Source organism: Centrocercus urophasianus, unplaced genomic scaffold (assembly GCF_019232065.1).
Source record: "Centrocercus urophasianus isolate 14NV4802_14NV808 unplaced genomic scaffold, USGS_Curo_1.0 seq_26, whole genome shotgun sequence".
Classification (NCBI taxonomy): Eukaryota; Metazoa; Chordata; class Aves; order Galliformes; family Phasianidae; genus Centrocercus; species Centrocercus urophasianus.
In genome coordinates this window covers 15671072-15677498 of record NW_024884822.1, presented here as the reverse complement: position 1 = coordinate 15677498, position 6427 = coordinate 15671072, and positions in this window count along the sequence as shown.

Below are 6427 nucleotides of genomic sequence, written 5' to 3'. Positions count from 1 at the left end.
AGCAGTGCTGGGTGCACTGCCCATTCCCTGGAGCTCCTCCCCCCTCCCGAAGGACTGCACTGCACTGCCACTTCTCCCCATCCCCACGCTCCCCTTCCCTCTGTTGGCCAGGAGCTGCAGTGGTCCGTGGGGCCTCCATTCCCACTCCCACGTGGGATGGCAGATGTGGCCCAGGCACACAGCAGCCGAACATTATGTGTGTGCACAGAGCTCTGCCCGGGGCCGTGTGGCATCCCAGCCCAGCCCGAGCCCTTCTGCTGCCCACACCGTGTGGTGGCTTTTCCTTCCATCCCGAAGGCCACTGTTCTGAAAGACACCGAACGGGGTAACCTAGCTGCTGAGCTCCCTTTAATTAAAGCTGTAAAATATTGATGTTCCTGGCCCTGTCTACTGACGTTACACCTTACAAACAGAGGAGAGGAGTCCAAGGGATAAACAATAACAAGTTAAAAGAGCCCAGATGGTTTGCCATCAGAAACTATCTGCAGACTCAAAGGTGTCACTGCCATAGATTTCAGAGATCATTCATCTACTGGTAAATAATTAATGGTATTTCTGGAAGAAAAAAAGCACCAAGCCCATACCCTGATGAAACATCACCGCTGACTCATTGAAAATCTGAAGGCAGCAGTCAGATTGAAGGCGTGTGCTGAGCCCACGGTGCCATCCTATTCTTTGTCACCATTTGAAGGTCGTTATCCATTTTCCTAAGACATCAAAACATTCTGCTCTCATTTAGGATTTAATTCAAAGCCCATCACAGTCGGCGCGCTGTCAGCAGGCTCTCGGTTTCATTACATCATTTAGTTGGAAGGATTTGTAGTAAATGCTTACATGGGGGTGAGGGATGCTCTGACGTACAGAAGTCCATCGTTTAACACGCAGTTTGTCCTCACACACTCTCTATGACGGGTGGTCATCAGCGCTGCCCCACACCACCTCCAGGCTGACGTATCTCACCCCATGAATTTTCCTCAGTTGCTCTTTAAAGCACCCGTGGTTTCCTGCAAACAGCCCACGGTGCTGCTTTACACGTGAGCAGCTGAAGTGAGGGGACTGGCTCATGGATGTGAACCTTCTGTCCTTTTGCACACACAGCTCCCACCCACTGCTATGGAGCTGCATCCCCTGCCCAGCACTGTGGGGTTTCTCCTCAGCCTTCTTCACTGCCCATCTATAAAAGAAATGACTTTTTTTTTTCTCAAATGATGCTTTCCATCCTCCAGTAAGGCTCCAGGGCCGACCCGAGCTCTTTGCTGAGGCGCAGCGCCTTCTCTGAGGTCGCTGGAGCCCTGCAGGAGGAGCTCTGCGTCGAGCCCAGGATGTTCTCAGTGCACCCTCAGCCCCACACAGCGCTGCGTGCAGCACGATACGGCCGTTCCACTGCACAATCTGATCGAGGAAATGGCTAGGATTACCCAGACGGTCAATTATTCATCAGCTAAACGGCTCAGCATCAATTACCTGGCTTGATTCTCTTATTCATTAAGGAGATTGAAGAGCCCGACTTAACAAAGCCAAAAGAAAGTTGCTAAGCTACGGCAGCTGCCCGGCTCACGGGAGGGCAGCAGTGCCGCCCTGCAGTGGGGCTGGGGCTGAATCCCGCTGGGGTCACCGTGTCCTGGCCAAAGGAGCAGCTGAGGAGGACAGCGTCCCTTTGTGTCTCTAAGAGTGCATTCGTTTCCCTTAGGGAGCGTTTGGTGAGGTCTTATCAAAGGTGGAAGTTGGGGTCTCACATTCGGGATGTGGGACGTTCGCATGGTGACGGCGCTGCGCACACAGCTGCTAAGAGGAGTGGGGAACTGTTGTGATGTGCTCACTGCTTCCAATTGAATAACAGGGGCTCTCTCTCACCTCCTGTAATTAAAAACATTAAAGCATTTTGCCCTTCTTGTCTTTTCCAGCTGCATGCAGGGAGCTCCCAGAGACCTCAGCTCTGGATGCGTCACTGAGCACCAATGCGGGGATTCCCAGAAAGCCGTGCAGGTGTTTGCAAGTATCGCCTCGAGATCAGAAGTGTTCCTTGGAGGAAAACCGTGTCTGCAGTAAAATATTAAAAGAGCAAAAGCAGAGATGCGTGTTGGAGGGCAGCGGGGGTGGCACTCTGTCCCATCGCAGCCGTTGGGAATGGATGCACTTCCATCTCTGAATTTTACAGCCAAGTTTTTGGTTGAGGTCTGGTGGACACAAGGAGCTCCATGCACTCCTCTGTAACGCGCATGAATTATAGAGCTTGTTTCGTGTGTCTTTCCCTGAAATTAAAACTGTAACGAAGCAGACTCTGATGCTCGTTAAAAATCAAACCCGTCTGTTTCCAATGAAGATCACATGAGTGACAGAGCGATATTTTCCAAGGCAGGAGGAGGGCAGAGTGCTCATCTATCAGGCATCTCTTTCTTGTTATATTTGCTCCTAACTCTAGAAATACATCTAAATGTGGTCTAACAGGACTCTGCTCCACAAGAAATTAATGAGGAGCAAGCATTAATTATTCATGGCCTGAAACAGGAGGTCTGCTAATGTTCCCGCTCATCAACAAGTCGCACAGCTGCAGCACACGGCGGTCCCGGGGAGGAAGGAGGAGAGCGCTGCGATGCGCACCTCGCTGCCTCCGCGCTGCCGCGCCAACCCGGGGCTCCCGAAGCCGCCTGGTGGCACCCGCGGAAACACGGAACGAAAAGAGCCCGCAAAGCCGCAAAGCCGCCCGCTGGCCTCCCTGGCACGGGGAAAGTGAAGGAATAAGACGAGGAAACAAACAGCCGGAGCGAAACAAACAAAAGGCTGCAAAAGGCACCGGCGGGGTCCGGAGCCGGGAACGAGCATCCGAGCCGCAGCCGGGATCCCGCAGCGCGCAGCTCCGCCCCGGGCCGCGCTCGGCTCTCCTGCGGGCCTTCATTCGGGCGGATGCGATGATGTGAACCGAGGTGCTGAGACGGCTGCCCGGAGCACACTTAGAAACGGAGGTCTCCAGTAAGGAAAGACAAATTCACTGAAGCGTAAGCGGACAACGAGTTTCTTCCAGACAAGAAACTGAGATCAAGAATCAAAACATGTATTTCCTTCGAAGAGACAAAATTACGAGGCCCAGAAGTCCCCAAATCCTTTCCCTCTGCCAGAATCCTCAGCCCGGAGCTGCGCTCCCAGTTCCGTGAGGTCGGCTGCTGCTGTCACAAAAGCAGAGCGCGGCTCTCAGCGCAGGCACGACGTCCCCCCGCGGTGCGGCTGACGCTGTTTGTCTGCGCAGCCACCTGGAGGAGCCCCGAGCGCGTGGAGCAAAGCGATTTGCGGTGTCGCAGCGTTCAGCAGGAGGCAAATTGGAGCAAACGGGGGCAGAGGAAGCAGCTCTGCGTCCATCCCCATCCGCCTCTGCCAGCACGGCCCCACGGCCTCACACTCACCACATTTTGGTCATCATCCGCAAGCCAGTAAGAGCAAAGATACATTTCATTAATTATCCATGATAATTAACATAGAGATTGAACAACTTAAATACTTCCACAGGGGAAAATTGTCAAAATATTTTGCATTTGGGAAGATTTGCACTCCCCACTCAGGCCGGATTTAAAGCACCACAGACTGTGCTGAAGCAGCACCAGCTCAGCACTGACCCCACGGCAGCCTCAGAGCCAGTGAGGTCGCACAGACACACAGGTTTTGTGACTTATCCCTACCACAGAGTCTCTCCTCTCTGTGTCCCACGCAGTTCAAAGCTCTGTTCAAAACTGCATCCTAAAACCATCCCAAGGGGAGGATTGGGCTGCTGGGATCCCGGTCTGCATCGCAGCAGAGCCCCTCCCTCCCTCCAGGACCCCAAATCCCCCATTCAGCTGCTCACCACCCTAACACCAAGCCCACAGCCCTTCCCGCTGTGGCGGTTTCCCATCACTGTGCTGTGGGAATTGCTCTGCATCCCTTCTGGCTGCGCAGGGCGCAGTGCGACCCCCTGGGGCTGCGTGTTGTGCCAGGGAGGGGATGTTTGCTGAGTCCCCCCTGGGGGCTGCGGTGCCCACGGGCTGAGAATCACAGCGCAGCAATGGGGGGCAGGGGGGGGGGGTTCTGTGCCCCATAGCTCTATGAAATTATTCAGCCCTGCGCTGCTTTCACATTCCTTTTACGTTAATGCTCCCTGAAATCTTCATTAAAATTTGAAATTAAAATGTAACAATCGGAGGGGGGCAGGGAGGAATTCTGTCACCTAACATTAAACTCATCGCTCCCACATTTACATTTCCTGGATTTTTAATTAGAGAAGTCACACGAGGCGGTCATTCGCACCGCGCAGGGCTGTGTGTCACCGCAGCTCCGGGCGCTGCAGGGCTGCTCTGCTTTCAGCAGCTCTGCTTGTCAGCATCTGTGACATCTCTCTGCTTCCTGCTCTGTTTCTCACCTGTCAGACGTGTTGAGGAGCGCTGCTGTGATCAGGCAAAGTACATCTTGACTCACTGAGCCACCTTACACCGAGGGGCAAATGTCCCCCAGAAAGCCTGGCAGGCGAGAGGCGTTTCCAAAGCAGCAGAAAGTTCATGGTTAAGAACCATTGCAGAAACCCCTGGGGGTTCTCGGAGCACCTCAAGGCTTTGCTGTGCAAATCCTCCCACACCCACAGTGGTTTGTTCCGGGGGGAGGGTGACCTCGGGAGCACCACTCAGAGCCCCCACAGCCCTGTGCTGCTGCAGCAGACACCGGGGCAGCACTGCTGTCACAGAACTGCTGTGTTCCTCACAGAAATGTTGGGTCTCAGGGCAGTGCTCACCGCAGGTTGCTCTATAGCTACTCCTGGCACTCTCTGGAAGGCACCAGTTCCTCCCAGATCCCGTGGGAGCCCAGAGGCTGCAGGGAGCATTGGGGGAACTGGTGCAGCTGTGGGAAATGCTCCAGTGCAGCCGCAGGCGAGAGCTGCATCCTCCTGAGCACACAGCTGAGGTCAGGTGGGCACACCTGCAGGATGGGGAGTGCAGGCATTGGAAGCTCCCGGCACTGTGTACAACCCCACATCAGCCCTCTGCCCACATAACCACCCCTTCGAGGCAGCGTCCGCCTTTTGGGATCCCTTCCTGCACACTGGACAAACCTCAGACTCTGACACGGTGCAGCCAAATGAGCGAGTCTTACTGCTGGCCTTCCTGTCCCAGTCGCCGTCCTGCCCCAGCAGAGCCAACAGCTGCAGCCCCAGATACCTCCTTACAGGCAGCTGCTTCTGGCCAGAATTAGACTCGTCTTTCATAATTTGAAATTGGGACTTGGGAATTCACCTCTCAGAGAAGTCCTCCTCACTTTTCTTTGACCTACAGATAACCCAAAGTCACATTAAAAAGCAGAGATGAAGAGTGGATGGAGTTGCTATTTGACATATCTTTAGCCACCAGAGACCGTGCAGAGGTGCATTACATTGAGTCGACTCCAAATAATTTTCACATGAATTACTAAAGTGCCAAGGATGTTTAATTCATCAGCATTTAAATAAATCAGAGCAGAGGAGCTGCACGCTGACGGCAGATGCTGTGCTCACCTCAGGAGCACTCAGTGACAGGGAGCTGCACCGTCCTGCATTGCACTGCACTGCACTGCCCAGCAACTGCCCCACACTGCACTGCACAGCACTGCACAGCATTGCACAGCACTGCACAGCACTGCAGGCACTGCAGGCACTGAGGGGCTGTGCTCCCAGCAGCCCCCAGCCCAGCAGTGTGGGACGGCTCAGCTCTGTGAGGCAGGAGGACCTTTTCTGCAAAGGTGGATCCCAACGAGAGGAGCCACAGCATCAGCTCTTGGATGCCGTCCTTCAGGTGATACAAAGGCAGCCCAACACAGCTGGGTGTGTTTGTAAGCTCTCAGTAAATATCTGGGCAGAAAGCAAGATGGGGAGCACTGAAAACCCACAGCAGTGCAGTGAATGCGCCACAGCTCGTGGGAAGGCACATGCAGGCTCACACTGGTAGTGATGCACACGAAGCACAGAAAAGCATCGGGTGCTGTGTGCGAATGTGGGGCTGCAGCAGATGCTGCCTTACAGCCGTTTGCCCCATGTCAGTCCTGCACTCAGGCCTACGAGCACAGTGGTGTCCCAGTGGCAGCGCAGATGGCGAAGGGCTTGGAGCATCTCCCAGAGGGGAGAGGAGGGACCTGGGAACGTCCAGCCTGGGGAGGGGGCTGAGGGCCATCTGATCAGTGCCTGCAATGCTCTACAGGCCGGTGTGCAGCAATTGGTCAAGGAGCAACGGCCTAAAACTTGAGTGTAGGAAGCGCTGTACTGAGACGTGGAAGAACTGCGTGGTGACAGAGCACTGCCACAGGCTGCCCAGAGGGGCGCTGGAGTCTCCCAGGTGCGCGGGGCCCCCTGGCCGTGTGACTGTGATGAGGAACTGATGGTCGCTGTGGTTGGGCTCAGCGATCTCTTCCAGCCCTTCCAACCCCGCCCTGCTGTCAT